We start from the raw sequence: 16824 nt of genomic DNA, 5'->3' as shown, positions 1-16824 counted from the left end.
AAATCAGCAGCATTTCCCTAACCAAATCTCTATGGCTCCCTGTGTCATAGGTTTTTATCCCTTTTTCGTTGTACATTCCCCTAAAACTTGATTGGGCGAATGTTGCACCCCACTATCTTTAGCCAAATAAAAACAGATTATGTCATTAAATCTTTCACCCCACATCAGTTCACAGACAGTTTATTGGTCCATAGGATTGACGTCTTCAGAGGTAGCACGTCCGGTATGATTTCATCCTTCTGTAATTCTTTGCACATCTTTTTGGTCAGTAGCTCCATTGTCTGTACAGGTTTGAGCGACCTTGTACATTACATTAATTTACACTGTTGCTTTTAGCTAGTACATTTCTACAAGCAATATGAATTTCATGAAAAATTGATCTACTATGGTTACATTCAGTTTCTAGTCTGAAGAAAACAAGAGGTCATGTCCTTTTGCGAGTCAGCACACTGCCCGTTAGGAAAAATACATTTAATATTAGAGCCAGGCAGCTAAGCTTCGGCTCATGCTAACTTAAGGCCTACAAGTTTTATTAGCAAAACCTCAATAACATAATCATTAATAATTAATATAACACTATTCAACTACAATGATTCATAAACATTAGTCATTTTCATTAGTCCAGATATACATTGGCGGCCACTCCCCGTGGTCACATTTCAAGTACACATTTTAGAAAAACCTATTAATACAGACTCTATGCAGCATTATTGCACATTATTTAATAAACATCTCATGTTAATACAGATTATAGAAGCTACGATCTCTCAGCTGTTAGTGCAGCAGTTATTTCGAAAGCAGAAGTATGGCTGGCTTTGCTCTTGTCAGGAACAGTCATTCTCACAATCAATACCACAAACAATATCCCACATACAATCGCCAAAGCAACACTCATATATTTACAGCACCTATTTTTCCTACCCTGCTGGCTAATGTTACTCATGATCTGCAAAGAATCAGAAAGCAGAAGAGAAATGGTTTCTAAATACAACACATCCTGTCAACATCAGGGCAGTGTGCGATCTACGGGCGAATAAAATGCAAAAACCCAATCTTTATTCAAGGACCTAATTCATGCATTGCATATATATGCAATATGTTAACCTTTTGCATTGCAGACTTTAACCTTGAAAAACACTATTAATGATGTTTACAATAATTGTTCATTTGCAATGTATTGCTGCAGGTTTACTGAGTGTGTTAGGGTGTGGTCCCTTTCTAGGACATGCTAGAAGCTTTCCCTGCAGCATGACTGGGTGTGGTTTGTGGGCTGGGCCACACTGTATATAAGGGAGCCAGCCCAGCTCCACATGCTCACTATTCAGAGGTCCCGGTGCAGAGCAGCAGCAACTTCCTGCGCTTCTGTTCTGGAGGCCTACTTTGACCTTTCCAGGCCTTGCCCTCCATTGTATTGGTGATCCTTGAACAGGGCGGTAAGACGGAGGTCGGGCTGGGCCCACGACCCCGTTTTCAAAGGCATTCAAGTTTTTGTACCTAGTTTTCATGTTGAAAGATTTTTCCTTGTGCGTGTGAATGTGCTCGTGGTTTCTGGCATTTACATGTTGATATTCGAATAGGCAAGACGCGCAATTCATTCTTGGCATTTGACTTTTGAGATTCCGGTCGGCAACAGTGTGCGCGACCATTTCTTGACATTTGCATATTGACTTTCGAATCGGCAAGACGCGCAATTCATTCCTTGCATTAAACTCTTGATACTCATTGTGCGCTCAAAAGTCACACAAAGAAGTACGGGGTTCTCTGAAAAAAATCAAAGAATAAACGTCAGGCGTACAATTTGTGCCCTTGGTTATTAGAAGGTCCTTTATTAGAAGGATGAGGTCAGTGAAATGCTGTGGAGTATTGAGAGGACACGGGGAATTCCCTTTACGGACTAGGTGGTCTTACACACTATATAGTGTCATGCTTCATCATTTGACCACCTAGCCCCACCCAGGTAGGACAGTGCCACCTGGGCAGACTCAACCTCGCTATTAAAAGAACAGGAGGGAGTGCGTAAATAAATTCTTGGTCTGGAAAGATCGGGATCCAGCTAATCTAGGGAAAATAAAAACACCTAAACAGCCACCTGTATGAAGTTACAATTTAATAATGGTGTCTGTTTGGTGTGGTTAAAAACATAGAGTGGGACACCTCCGTGAGAACAAGGACTCACAGGGTCACCTATCTAAAAAATGGTAGCCAACATGTTTCTGCCCTTAGTAGTGAGCCAAGGAAGGTCTCGGGGCATTCATCAGGGCCTCGGATCCCTAATACTTAAATTAAGAGTTAGACAGAAACTCTTCTCAATGAAAAAGGGTAAGATGTAAACGGCCTACCTTACCCAAGGAAGTACCTTGAGGTGGCCTGCAGAATGCAAAATAACAAACAGACAATTGAAGCAATAGTGAAACACAACACTGCACAGCAAACCAACCACACACATGACAAGGAAATGTACTCATGCACAGAATAAATACATTCATGGTAGGCAGTACTCATGCATAGAGTAAATATATACATGGTAGGCAATGCTACCACTAAAGGGAAGTAGATAATCTTACCCTATCCCTAGAGGCTACTGGCCTCTGGTATCCAGGAGGGGGAGTGTCCCCTTATTGTCAAATTCTAAGGTTAACATGAAAGAAAAAGAAGCAAAGAAGTAAGGTGAGGGGGTACACATTTGAAATGGGAAAATAACCCAAGGTTGTGGCAGCGTCTGTAGAAGAAAAGAATTAAACAGAAAGGAGCCCAGCAGGGTACCTGCATTATTTTGGGAAGGAGGGGCTGGTTGGGAGATCGCAGCCAGGGGAAAGGAAATGGAAGAACTTAATAAAAGTAGTAATCAGACACAGATAGTGCAGGGATAAACACAAGGAAAAGTAATTTATCTGTGCTGCCTGAAGTCTGATCAGTCACTCACTGCGTCAAAGGGGGCGCTCGCTGTGCGCCTATGCCGTCCTCTCCTTGGACCGCTTGATGGAAACGGTCAAGGGGAGACGGACTTTTAAATGCAGAAGTTGGAAATATGGCACGCAAATCAGCGATGTCAAAAATGGCCCTTGAACCAGGTGTTGGTAATCACCGCCACGGGCCCGTGGTGTAATCGCAGAGCCGACGTGGGGACAGAAAACGTATCTCCCACGCCAGGGCTGGAGACCCGGCCCTGGATTGAAGAAGGTCCGGGGCAGCCGGGATTAGGATCTTCCGGCTGCCGCACGGAGCTCCGAGGCATCACGGGAGGCCCGCGGTTGCTGGGAAATGTAGTTCCCAGCGGCCGCGCTATCTAGACAAAGCTCCGCAGACAAAACACACGGGGACGGGGGTCCCCGGGGAACCAAAGAAGGGAGGGAAGGGGGAAAAAAGGAAAAAGGGAAAGGGGGGATGGGGGAGGGGGAGAAGGGAAAACAAGGGGAGGCAAAGAAAGAAGAAAAAATAAGAAAAGCCCAAGAAAGAAAACACAAAGGGGGGGGAGGAAATCAGGATAGGAGGAGAACAAGGAATAAGATAATAACCAAAAAATAAAAATAAAAGTAAAATAAAATAATATACAATAAAATAAAATGAAATAAAATAAACTCAAATAAACTACAAAATAAAACATTAAACACAGTCAGAGATTCAAAAGAGGTGAAAAGGACAGGATAGGGGGAGAAAAAGGAAGAGGGGGAAAGAAAGAAGGGAGGTGGCAGAACGGAGGGTGACAAAGACAGCGAAGGGATGAGGAGTAGAGGGGGTCGAGGGGGGATGGAAACAAACAGACCAGTGGGGAAGATGACAGGAAGGGCAGGAAAAGGGGGACAAGAACACAAAAGGAGGAACGGAAGGTGTCAGTGTGGCAAAGAAGAAGAGAGAGCTCATTTGTTGAGTGAGAACCAAGGTATCTCGTCGTTCAGACCATCAGTGTCTGAGTGTAATCTCCAGACCCAGTGCTATTCAGCCAGGAACAGTTTCAGTTGGAGGCAGTTGCTCTAAGACAGTCCAGGATAAGTCATCTGGGGAATGGTTGTTCAAGAGAAAATGGTTAGTCAGCTTGGTAGGGTCACGTTTGCAACGGATCGTGCTCCTATGCTCACAAATCCTTGAGCTGACCTTCCTGGTGGTCATTCCCACATATTTGAGTTGACAGGGACATTTAATCAGGTAAATAATGTTCTTACTGTTGCAAAGAGATCTTTGGGTCTACGTTTATCATTGTAGATTTATGAGTCAACCGACAGATGCTACAATTGCCACAGGGGTAGTGGCCTGTCGGTGGGGGTAAATGCCAGAGTGTAGTCTGTCTGGTGTGGGATTTCTCTTTGGGTCTTGTGTGGACCACCATATCCCGTATATTTGTGGCTCTCTTTTAGGCATGCAACGGCTGCTGGAAAGGTAAGCCACCAGACGTGAGGATCTTCCAATCTTCTTTAATGATGATAACTGGTCCCTATTGTTATTGCGTGCTCTTTTGCAGGCTCTTCTGACCAGATGTGTTGGATAGTCCTTAGCTTGTAGTTTGGTGGCCAGTTTGTCAGCATGCTTGCGATAGTCTGTTAGAGTTGAGCAGTTCCGTCGTAGACGTAGAAATTGTCCCACAGGGAAGTTCTCCTTCAAGGCCCGCGGATGGAAACTCTGATACTGTAGCAAGTTGTTGCGGTCCGTTGGTCTGTAGTACACCTCCGTGGCCAGGGCTCCATTATTTTCATAAATGAGTAGGTCTAGGAACGGCAGCCGGTTGTCACCTATTGTCATGGTGAAGTTAAGGAAAGGGTTGGCTGCATTAAGCCAATTAGAGAAGGTGAGAGCCTCTTCTTTAGTTCCTGTCCAGACCAATAGGATGTCATCTATATATCGTTTCCAGAGTTTGATCTGCTGTAGTAACGGGTTACCTTCATGAAGAACCACCTGTCTCTCGAAGTTATCGACATAGAGACACGCCAGACTAGGGGCAAATGTGCTGCCCATCAACGTTCCTTGTATTTGTAAGAAGAAACTATCTTCAAATTTGAAGTAATTATTTGTGAGTGCCAGATGTGCCAGATCCAGTATAAAGTCAGGAGGCATGCGTGACTCTCCTCTATAGGCTTCGAGAAGATTACTGATAACCTCCAGTGTGGCCTCCCGGGGGATGTTAGTGTATAGGGATTCCACGTCCAATGTGATCAAGAGTTCTTTGGTCTTGTCAAAGGACACAGAATCTAGCAGTAACAGCACATCAGTGGTGTCCTTGAGATAAGTTGGAATGTTTTTCACTAATGGCTGTAGGAAGAAATCCACAAACTGAGAGAGCGTCTCTAATACTGAGCCGATACCGGATACTATTGGTCTGCCTGGAGGAGGGATCTTTGCTTTGTGCAACTTTGGAAGAATGTAGAAATAAGGAATTCTTGGGTTCGCTTGTACAAGGAAAGCTGCTTCATGTTGGGTGAGCCAGTCATTCTCCATGCCTTTCGTCACAAGGAAGGAGATTTCCTCTTGAATGTCAGATGTGGGATCTCGGGACAGGCATTTATAATGTTGTGTGTTACCCAGCAAACGCTCACATTCGTCTCTATACATTTGTTGCGGTAAGATTACCGTTGCTCCACCTTTGTCAGCTGGTTTAATGATTATGGTAGGGTCGGATGTCAGACGTTTCAGAGCCGTGAGCTCATCCATGCTCATGTCTTGGTACGCTTTATTCAGTGTCTCGGTGAGTCCACTTATCTTTCGAGACATTGACTTCTCAAATGCCAAGACCTCAGGAGGCATTTGTCCTGTTGTTGGACAGAAGGTGGATTTAGAACTTAGTCCTGTATTGTGTTCTGGTGCCTCAAAATTCTTGCCTAAAAAGAAAGTCTTTAGGAGGATTTTACGGAACAGACCTGCCAGTTCTTTTTCTAGTTTTATAGATCAATTTTGGGCTTAGGCACAAAATTCAGGCCCTTGTTCAATGCTTTAGTTTCAAGCTCACTCAGTGTCCGGTTACTCAAATTGATAATGTTGTTCTTATTATCTGCTGGGTTAGTTATTGTGTTTTGCTCATCCCTGGGAGGGTTTCCTTTTCTGTTGCGTTCTCTGGGGCGTCCTCTCTCGGACGCCAGTGCACCTCTTTCCTTTTCCCTTTGCCCCTCCCGTGGCCTCTGTCTAAAAAAGGCAGTTCAGGGAATGACCATTGTGCAGGGGGCTGGATAAAAGGCGCCTGGTACTGGGTTGGAGGACCATACTGAGTAGGCCAACCCCATTGTTGATTATTATATGGGGGACAGGGAGGTAACATTGGTGGATAGTTCCACCTTCCTCGGCGTTGACCGCGTCGTCCGCGTTGTTGCCGTGTGTTACCTGATCACTCACTGTCATTGTCTGAGCTGGTGTTATTGCCAGATGAAGTATCAGACATATTGCTAGCTTTGCCCACATAATCGGGTTTAGTGTAGGGGTAAACTTTCTCGTGAGAAAACCGGCTAAGATCTTTCTGAAATTTTGAGATCTTTTGCTTTGTAAGGTATTCTTTATACTTGTTCATGTTCTTGTTGATCTCCTCTAGTTTCTTTTTAAAGGAGAGAATGCTCAACCCTGATTTCAGGTTATTCTCATTCGTTTTTATCTGAATTAGAAGGGCCTCAGATAACCTTGTTGCTGTTTTTATAATGAGGATTAGCCAATCCCGCGTACACTTCCGTGCTATTAATGCCCAATCTTTTCTAAATTCTAGATCTTCTAAGAATATTCGTGGTTCATTGGTTACCAATAGCCCATTAGGTGCCGCATTACTACGGAGGCCATTTCTTGGCATTTGCATGGTGGCATTCGAATTGGCAAGATGCGCGATTCATTCCCTGCATTTAACTCTTGATACTCATTGTGTGCGACCATTTCTTGGCATTTGTATGGTGGAATTTGAATCGGCAAGACGCGTGATTCATTCCCGCATTTAAATCTTGATGTTTCAGATCGCTTACAGAGTGCGTGATCATTTCATGGCATTTGCATACACCTCTTGGAATCGACAGTGTGCGTGATCCATTCCCGCATTTAAACCTTGATGTTCAGATCTCCTACAGAGTGCGAGATCATTTCATGGCATTTGCATATTCTTATTGGAATTGGCAAGACGCGCGATTCATTCCTGCATTCAAATCTTGATGTTCAGATCGCTTACAGAGTGTGCGATCATTTCATGGCATTTGCATATACTTGTTGGGCTCAACAGTGTGCGCGATTCATTTCCCACATTTAAACCTAGGTGTTCAGATCGCTTACAGTGTGCGCGATCATTTCATGGCAATTAGAACTTTGATGTGTAGTGTTTCCTGAAGTGCACACAACTATCCAGGGCTTTTGAATTTTCTGCAAAGGTGTTAAAATTCAAGATGTTACATTATATGTGCATATTAAGCCCTTAGTACAATTCCTATTGTTTTCTAGGGAATGTTCAGATTACTTTTTGTCCTCATGTAAAAAGACAATGTTCGTTCTGAAAACATAATTCTAGAACGTTCTTATATTCCTAGACATTATATGACATTTCATGAAAAGTTCATATGAAAAGTTGTATTAACCATTCTTGATTCCTTCCCAGGTACCTAGACGTCTTGAGGCATCGTTATAGTCCTTTCTTAAGTTATCTATGGTGTGACAATGCTTAGAATCATAGTCTAGTGCAGTGGTTCCCAACCTGTGGTCCGGGGACCCCTGGGGGTCCGCAAAGCCTTCTCAGGGGGTCCGCGAGAGCCTAGAAAATAAAAAATATTAACAAATATTGACAAATTAGGTCCCCCAGCTTCCAGTAATGACTCAGGCGGGGTCCCCGGATTCCAATGATGACTCAGTGGGGGTCCCTGGGTTCCATTAATGTTAAGGTGGGAGTCCACAGAAATCAAAAGGTTGGGAACCACTGGTCTAGTGAAAATCAATGTGACAAAATCTTGATGTTGTGTGGTTTAACCTTTTGCTTCCTACAGGTCTCCTTCCCAGCTGTTCACATGCTAATCCCCTTTTCCCCCGCTTGGACTCTCTCAGGCTCTGTGATTTTTCTATCAGAGTTTTGAGCTGTCTAGTGGTGGACATGTTGGGAACGTGCACAGAACCCGAGGATCTGGTCTCTCTGACACATCCTCCCCTATGAGCTTTAAGGGTGACTTATAAGTACTAAAAAGGAAGGATGAGCCTGGCAAAAGGTTGAAAAGGCAGTTTAAAACTGCGCTATTGCCTTCAGTGGCAGGCCAGGCTCATTTTAAAAGGCTAGTTCATTAGGTGGCACAATGAGTGCTGTAGACACACTAGTTGCATTCAACTTACAGACTCTGGTCTAATGTGGTACATTGTACTAGGGATCTACAAGCAAATTAAATGTGCCAATCAGGTGTAGATCAATTTTAGCCATGTTTTAGGGAGAGAGCACAAGACGTTTGGCACTGGTTAATACTGGTAAAGTGCACAGGGTAGTAAAGGCAACAAAAACGAATTCAGCAAAGCAGGATATGTGAAGGCATAACGTTTGGGGTGGTCCTGCAGAGAGGGCCAGGTACAACACAATTGTTTTTTGTTTTTTTTAAATATTAAAAAAATTAAGTGAGTCTTCAGGACTCTAATCCTAACCAAAGACAATGGCTAGTCAATGTTTTCTCCGTAGCTCTGGTCTATATGTTTATATATGCTCAATTTAAGAAACATTTTGAGTTTTACTCAATGTTAGGCAGATTTAAAAAAAAAAAACATTAACCTCGGCAATTTTTTGCATTAATGTGGGCCTGTGAAACCTCACAAAATACACGACCTTGGGCTGAAAATGCAATTAGAAATTAACCTAAACGGTGCGAGTGCTGACGAGCAGATTCATAATACAGGCAATCACTGACTGGAATCATAACTAACACATCGACTCTAAAGTGCTAAATTGAATGCTGATGCGATGAATTACTGCCTGTAGTTTAAGTAAATTAAGCTAATTTAGTTTACATATGATACATCGATTAAAATATGACATTTGAATCTACGGATATAGAAATTATTTATGTTTGATACTTATCAAGGATTTGCAGCACAGTTTCTTGGTCTCTGGTTCCAAAACTAAAATTATTTTTAAAAAATGACTAAATATAAGAATACCTGGAATTATATTGATGTGGCTGAGAGTCGATGAAAATTTAAATCACAGGTCAGATAAAAACCGTGGTTCTTATCTGATAACACTGTTTAATTGCAGCAGGAACATTACGGAAGCCTCTGTAGCCCTTGCGGTGCCAGTGGACAACAACCCTCAGCTGGCCCCCACTTAGCTAAAGGCCAATGAATATCGGTGAGATATGGATGATTAATGAGCCCCTGTTAACACCGTGCGGAGTTAGGAGAGGAGGCTTCATTTTGCATTATGCCACTGAACTGCAGGCGAACTGGAACAGCCACTAAAGATGAGAGCACATGGTATTTTTTCTGTAGCTCATATTTTTATGTTAGTTAAGGAAGCCATTGTATAATAATAACACCGTTTTTGTTTTACAGTGATTTCGCAAATGAGAAAAACATCAATTTGACAGTTCAAATTTTCAAGAAATGGCACCAGGGTCTCATCAGTCTAATATATTTCAATTGGTTGCCCGATGCACCATTCACAAGGATGTGCACATCCTTCTTTCCGAGGGTCTTTTAGGCTTGGACTAGTCTTTCGTTAAGGATCACCGGCATGGCCTATCTTTTTATATTTGAGTGAACAAAGTAGAGTTGAAGTTAGGAACAGCACACACTAAGCCAGTCAACTGCTGGCTCTGCCTTGTACTCTCTGCATCTTGTCACAGAGAGCATGTTCTGCATGTAGTCTTCGAAGCTATTTCATTCACCTTTTAAAAAGAAATCCTCCAGTGGACCAGTCAGAAAGACTGCACCACTTGTTGGTCTGTTGTGCAAGCTACCAGTGGTCTGGTGTGGAGTCCACAGATTTAGAGCTGCCTAGTCCTTCCTTGACTTTCTACTTATTTTACAAGCTCATGATGCAGTATTTTTCCGTACAGGAGTCTCTCTAACATGGGTTCCTTTCCTTATTCTGACTCAACCAGGTACAGTATACATCTGCCTCCCCATAGCAATCAGTCTAGTGATGTCTGGTTCCTACACCAGCACTCACTCTAAGCCTTGACGCCCTCTTTTAAACGTGGTCTGGTCTTCCCTAGCACTCCACTTACTCTCCCACAGGCAGACAGCCTCTACTAAGTTACCAAGCAGACCAATAGCTGTAAGCTGTGTTTCAGCTAAGGCACCACAATGGTTACATCCTCTATTTTCTTCTGAAGAAAAGTGGTCGTTTCTACAACGGCAAGACCACTGCCCATATTATACAGTTCTCCTGTATTCTTCTGCAAAATGATCAGTATGAAAAGGGAGGTAAGGGATAAGGCAAGCAAAACTTATATGAGGTCCATATCAAGTCACAGCTCAGTGCTAGTTGCCTCGGATATGATTTAGGTTCTCTAGCACAATTATATGTCTCTAGGACTCTAGTTTCCAGGATGAGTGAAGAAAACTAACAGAGTAACAGAATGTTCAAATGATCAGTACTGGGATGCATTAGCTGGGTTGTCTGGGGGGACCTTGACTGTACGGCGGCTAAGTGCCAGCTATATCATGTATTGCACATTGAGAGATCATAGGTTGGCTGTGCCACTTTGTCTCTGAGAATGAGGGAGAAAGGGTGGTCACATTTCAAGCGGTCACAAATGACGGTCACATTCTAATAAAACATGGAGAAACGCTAATGTGCAAGTTCTTTTGTTTAAATGATGCACTACAAAAAATATATGAAAAATACACAGTAGATTAAATGTTTTAGTGGAATTCTATAAGAATTTTTGAAAATATGTATGTTATAAATGCTTTAAAAGTATTACTCTGCATAGTTATTTTGTATTTTAACCATATGTAACAGAATTCATTTATACTGAAGTGTATCGGTGTTTCCAAGAATCTTGACTGGAGTGAAGGCCACGTATTTTTCCTTGTTTAACTAACCTTCAACATGAAGTTTCTTTGCATGTGTTTTTTCTACGCGCTGCAGGTGTCTGGATGCGATTTTAGACCTAATGATAGGTCTTTTGTGTTTTAGAGATAAGAAGATTTTTGAGAGTTCATTATTGTAAGGGGAGTTGTTTGAGAAGATGGTTGTAATTTTCGGATGTTCCTGAGAATGTGAAGCGAGAGAGGGGTCATCGTGGAGAGCTTCTGAAGTAAAAGTCCTAATTAAAATGGATTGATAGACTTGTTTATCAGTGCAGATGATGTCATAGTAATGTAAGCTTTATCAAATATTCAACTTTTGTCCTTAGCTAAGAGCGGACCTTACTAAGTTGTTGCTAGACTTAGATTCTCTCTTTGGCTTTATGCCTTGCACCTCTCTCAGCAGAACCTGTACTGAAGATTCTGTTTACTTATTGTTTATATAGAAATATTTAATATTAGAATAAGTAAGTTTAGCTTAATTGGTTAGGGAGGAGAATGTTATTTTAGAATTTAAACATCAGACTTTGTTTCTGATAATCACTATTGAGATTCTTGTTTTTCATATGCTGGTGAAGTTTAATATTGTACAACTCTTTAATTCTCCATTAGTGATTGTGTACTGTCAGAAATGGGGTCTTTGGTTGACAGTCAGGTTACCCCCTGTCCAAGCAAGAACCCTCACTCTAGTCAGGGTAAGTCACGCACAATCCAAATTATCCTGTGCACACCCTCTGGTAGCTTGGCACTAAGCAGTTAGGCTTAACTTAGAAGGCAATGTGTAAAGTAAAGTATGCAATAAATCATGCAATAACACAGTATAGCACCACAAAAATACACCACACAGTGCTTAGAATAATATATAACATTTATCTGATAAGATGCAGGTCAAAACAATTAAAATGCAATAAGTGTATGTTGAGATATTACTGTAAAAGTGATATAAAGTGTATTTAGTCTTTAAAAAGCAATAATTGTCTCTTTCAAGCACAAAGTACCTGGTTCGCATTCAAAATCTCCGCAAAGAACCGCAGAGGAGGAGAAGTGTGTGAAACAAGGGGTGTGCGTCGATTTCTCAGGCCGCACATGGCGATATGTTGTTTAGTTTTCACGCAGGGACAGCTGTGCATGGATTTCCGGTGCTCGGTCCTGGATCCTCTTTGGGTTGCGGAGTTTTCAGACACCCCGGGGACGATGCCTGGATTTCCGGTGCTGCCAGGATGAAGTCACAGGGGCTGCGTCGATACGGAGGGCATTGCTTGGAAATTTCTACTGCACGGCAGGCGCTGCATTGATTCCTCTCTGGAAGTCGGGCTGCGTCATTCCAGCTAGGCTGTGCGTCGATCCAGTTGGCCGTGCATCGAATTTTCTGGGGCGATACATTGATGCTGCGTCGATCTTCTCATTGCGAATTCGGGCTGCATCATTCTGGTTCAGCGTGCAGTGCATTTTTCTCCGCAATGCAGATTGTGCATCGTTTCTGGCAGGCTCTGTGTCGATTTTCGCCACACAAGGAGTCCTTCTTGTAGCGATGAAGTATTTTTGGTCCTGATACTTCAGGGAACAGGAGGCAACCTCTATCCAAGCCCTTGGAGAGCACTTCTCACCACAACCAGAGAGCAGCAAGGCAGCAGGACAACAGCAAGGCAGCAGTCATTCACAGAAAGCACCCCGGTGAGTCCTTTGGGCAGCCAGGCAGTTCTTCTTGGCAGGATGCAGGTTCTGGTGTAGGTTCTCTTCTCCAGGAAGTGTCTGAGTTGGTAGGGGCAGAGGCCCTGTTTAATTACCCAAATGTGCCTTTGAAGTGGGGGAGGCTTCAAAGAGTGGCTTAGAAGTGCACAAGGTCCCCTTTCAGTTCAATTCTGTCTGCCAGGGTCCCAGTAGGGGGTGTGGCAGCCCCTTGTGTGAGGGCAGGCTACTATCCTTTGACATGTAAGTCACCCTCCCAGCCCAGGAAGACTCATTCAAAATGCAGATGTATGCAAGTGAGGCTGAGTATCCTGTGTTTAGGGTGTGTCTGAGTGAATGCACAAGGGAGCTGTCAACTGAACCCAGCCAGACATGGATTGTAAGGCACAGAAGGATTTAAGTGCAGAGAAATGCTCACTTTCTAAAAGTGGCATTTCTAAAATAGTAATATTAAATCCAACTTCACCAGTCAGCAGGATTTTGTATCACCATTCTGGCCATACTAAATATGATCTTCCTACTCCTTTCAGATCAGCAGCTACCACTCAAACAGTATATGAGGGTAGCAACAATGGTAGCTTATGAAGGGAGCAGGCCTCACAGCAGTGTAAAAACGAATGTTGGAGTTTTACACTACCAGGACATGTAAACTACACAGGTACATGTCCTGCCTTTTGCCTACACAGCACCCTGCCCTGGGGGATACCTAGGGCATACCTTAGGGATGACTTATATGTAGAAAAAGGGGAGTTTTAGGCTTTGCAAGTACTTTTAAATGCCAAGTCGAAGTGGCAGTAAAACTGCACATACAGGCCTTGCAATGGCAGGCCTGAGACAAGGTTAAGGGGCTACTGAAGTGGGTGGCACAACCAGTGCTGCAGGCCCACTAGTAGCATCTAATCTACAGGCCCTAGGCACATATAGTGCACTCTACTAGGGACTTACAAGTAAATTAAATAGCCAATCATGGATAAACCAATCAATAGTACAATTTACACAGAGAGCATATGGACTTTAGCACTGGTTAGCAGTAGTAAGGTGCCCAGAGGTCAAAAGCCAACAACAACAGGTCAGAAAAAATAGGAGGAAGGAGGCAAAAAGTTTGGGGATGACCCTGTCAAAAAGCCAGGTCCAACACTACCCACCTGGAGAAGAAATCACACAGAGCCTCACTTGCGAGTAAGCAATTGATGCATCGCTGACTTTTCCGACGCACGCTTGCCAGTGTGGCTTTATTTTTTACACAAACCAGGTACTTTGTTTAAAAAAAAATCTGTTGTTTTCTATTGGGCGAGAATCTATTATTTTGAAAATTCATATCTTGGCTTGTGTATGTTGGAATTTTGTCATATTGGTCTTGTTTGATTTAGATCAATATTGCTTATGTTTCTAAACTTGTGTGGTGTCCATTTTGTAGTGTTTTCACAATCGGTGCTGCAGGCCCACTAGTAGCATTCAATCTGCAGGCCCTGGTCACATATAGTGCACTTTACTAGGGACTTATAAGTAAATTAAATAATCCAATTGGGGGTGATCCAATGTTATCTGTTTAAAGGGAGAGAGCATATGCACTTTAGCACTGGTTAGCAGTGATAAAGTGTGCAGAGTCTTAAAACCAGCAAAAACAGTATCTAAAAAGTGGAGGGAGGCAGGCAAAAGTTAGGGGTGACCACCCTAAGGCTGTCGGGTCTAATATGTACATTTACACCATGATTTTGACTCGTTTATGTAAGTTTTGACTTTGAGTCTCTATTAAAGCCTATGAACTTTGAGATTTTCTCTGAGACTTAGGGGGTCATTATGACTTCAGAGGATGGTCCCGACAGTCAGGTTGGTGCTGGTGTGGCTGCCTTCCCACAGGCCCCATTAAGAGTTCCCTGCTGGGTCAGCATGTGGAAACGGTGTTTCAGCCCACTGGCCCAGCGGGGAACGGCCTACAACATTGATGAGCCGGCGACAATGCTGTATTGCGTTGGGTACACAGGCATACGTTGCGATGTTCACTGTCTGCAGAGCAGACAATTAACATCGCGATGAGGCTAGCCACTGGGGCCCCTGGACTGCCCATGACAAGTGCATGGGCAGTGCAGGGGCCCCCGTCTCCAACAGGCTTGATGGAGAGGGGGGTTGTAATCCCCAGGGCAGTGCTGCTTGCAGCGCCACCAGGTGGATTAGGACCGCCAGGACTGTCGCGTAGGCTCTCATTATTCTAATGAGACAACTGGATTTGAGCGGCAGAATCACTTTCAGTATGGGACTCTGAGTCTTAACCCACTACAGGTGACAACTGTCACCCCAATCTGGGTTTTGCTCCGGCTAACTAGCAGTGCCTCATCTCTTCCCAAGAGCAGGGATGATTGAGAAGCAGAGCGCATGACATAATTGACTTCTCAAGGAAATCGTGGTTACTCAGGTCTTATCCGTTTCTCTCAGTTTCATTAGTCTTACATATACAAATGACAAACAGAGGCAGTATATGTTTCAATAAGGTTTTAATAAAGCAACTGCATCTTAGACAATAAAGCATGTACTTCAATAACCAGGATGATAAAGGTTGACAGAATTAAAATTGTGACAAGGAGAGTAAAGCATAGAAATAACGCTACCATATTGTCAGTAGAGTCAAGTAGACTAATTCTTACCTACACTATATTAGAGCACAGCATGTTAAGCTCTAATTCTGCCCTTCAGGTTCTCCTGGGAAGACATCCCCCATACCTCAGCAAAGGCCTGAAGTCTGCATAAGCAGCTGTAGCAAAGCGTTCAGCAATCAGCATACAGTCGTGGTCCTCTGGCTGGAATCTCTCTGTAACATGTATGGGACAAGGAAGAGTTTTTATAATTAAACAACTGATGTTCTGGGAAAATGTCCCTACGTAAGGATATGTGTGTCTCTATGAATACCAGAGACAAAACGTTCACCACATTCATGGGCAACCTATCTCATTGTAGCCTTGAGAGAAGCACAGAGTGCTTGTTCAAGAACACAGTGCTAGCCGAAGCGAAGAATAGCTAGATAAAGAGAAATTAAACAAGACCGCAAATGTGGCTATTGTTAGAATAATAAATGAAGCTGATAAAATATATCCAGGTTAAAGTGCACAGCGGCAGTCCTAGTGTGCTAAAATAACGTGCATGGAGCTAAAACTAAAATGGCTGCACAACACCCTCCCCTTGTCGGTTGAAGGTGGTTCAAAGCTCGATTATGTATTAAAGCTACTAAAACTCAATCTAAGATATATATGTAAAAAATGTCAATAATGACAAGTTAAAAGGACACATGAGCATATATTAAAGGACAATTTAAAATGTTAACATGTGGCGTAAAAAAAGCCACATTTCAAGAGTTTCTTCCACTTCGGCAGGTGTTAAAGTTGGAAACGCATCGCCAAGAAGTACCAAGGAACATTCGTGTTCCATAGCCTGAGCCTCAGCCAAGGCAGCGGCATTCCGTGGTGTGCCCAGTAATGAGTTCTGAGCTGCATACTCCAGGAAGGGCAACTCATAAGCATCTTCCCGTAGCAAACGCACCCTCAACACGCATGTCCGGAAATGAGCGTCCAATAAAAACAAGTGCTGCGTAGAAAGACAAACTTTCAGTGCATGTTCGAACGAGCACCAGAGGCACCGAAACACGGGCTGCACACAATGCAAAACTGGTCTGAATGACAGGGCCCAGTCACACTCCAATTGCCCCAGGAGTGTTGCTCGGAAGTACTGCGTCATGCTTTCAAAACACAGCTGGGCTGGTGGGAGCGCTTTCATTCCTCCTTGTTACGGCGGGACAGCCATTGTGCAGAAAAAGTAGCAATAGCAAAATGCCTCCTACTATAGCCAAAGTTAGTGGAAATCCCCCGAAAATACTGAAAATATTGACTAGATGGCTGATGCTATTAAACCGAATATGGAGAAGGTGTGAACGAAACCAGAGCCAACAGCCTTAAAATAAATTATGATTCCGGTAGCACTGAATGCGTTACATTTTCGTCCCCCGAGTTCACCAAAGTGTCTCTGAATGTTGGGACTTAAAAGGGACTATATCTCTGATGATTATCTTGCCACCTGAAGTGCGTAGGTCTTACGTGCAGATGTGAGTGCCACATGTTTCTGGAACAATAAAGCCTTGAGTCTGCTCAAACTTGTCAAAATTCACATTAGAAGTAGCAATGTGGGGCCAAATGTCAG

The sequence above is a fragment of the Pleurodeles waltl genome, chromosome 4_2 (genome assembly GCF_031143425.1).
Source record: "Pleurodeles waltl isolate 20211129_DDA chromosome 4_2, aPleWal1.hap1.20221129, whole genome shotgun sequence".
Taxonomy (NCBI): Eukaryota; Metazoa; Chordata; class Amphibia; order Caudata; family Salamandridae; genus Pleurodeles; species Pleurodeles waltl.
This window is presented reverse-complemented; position numbering follows the sequence as displayed.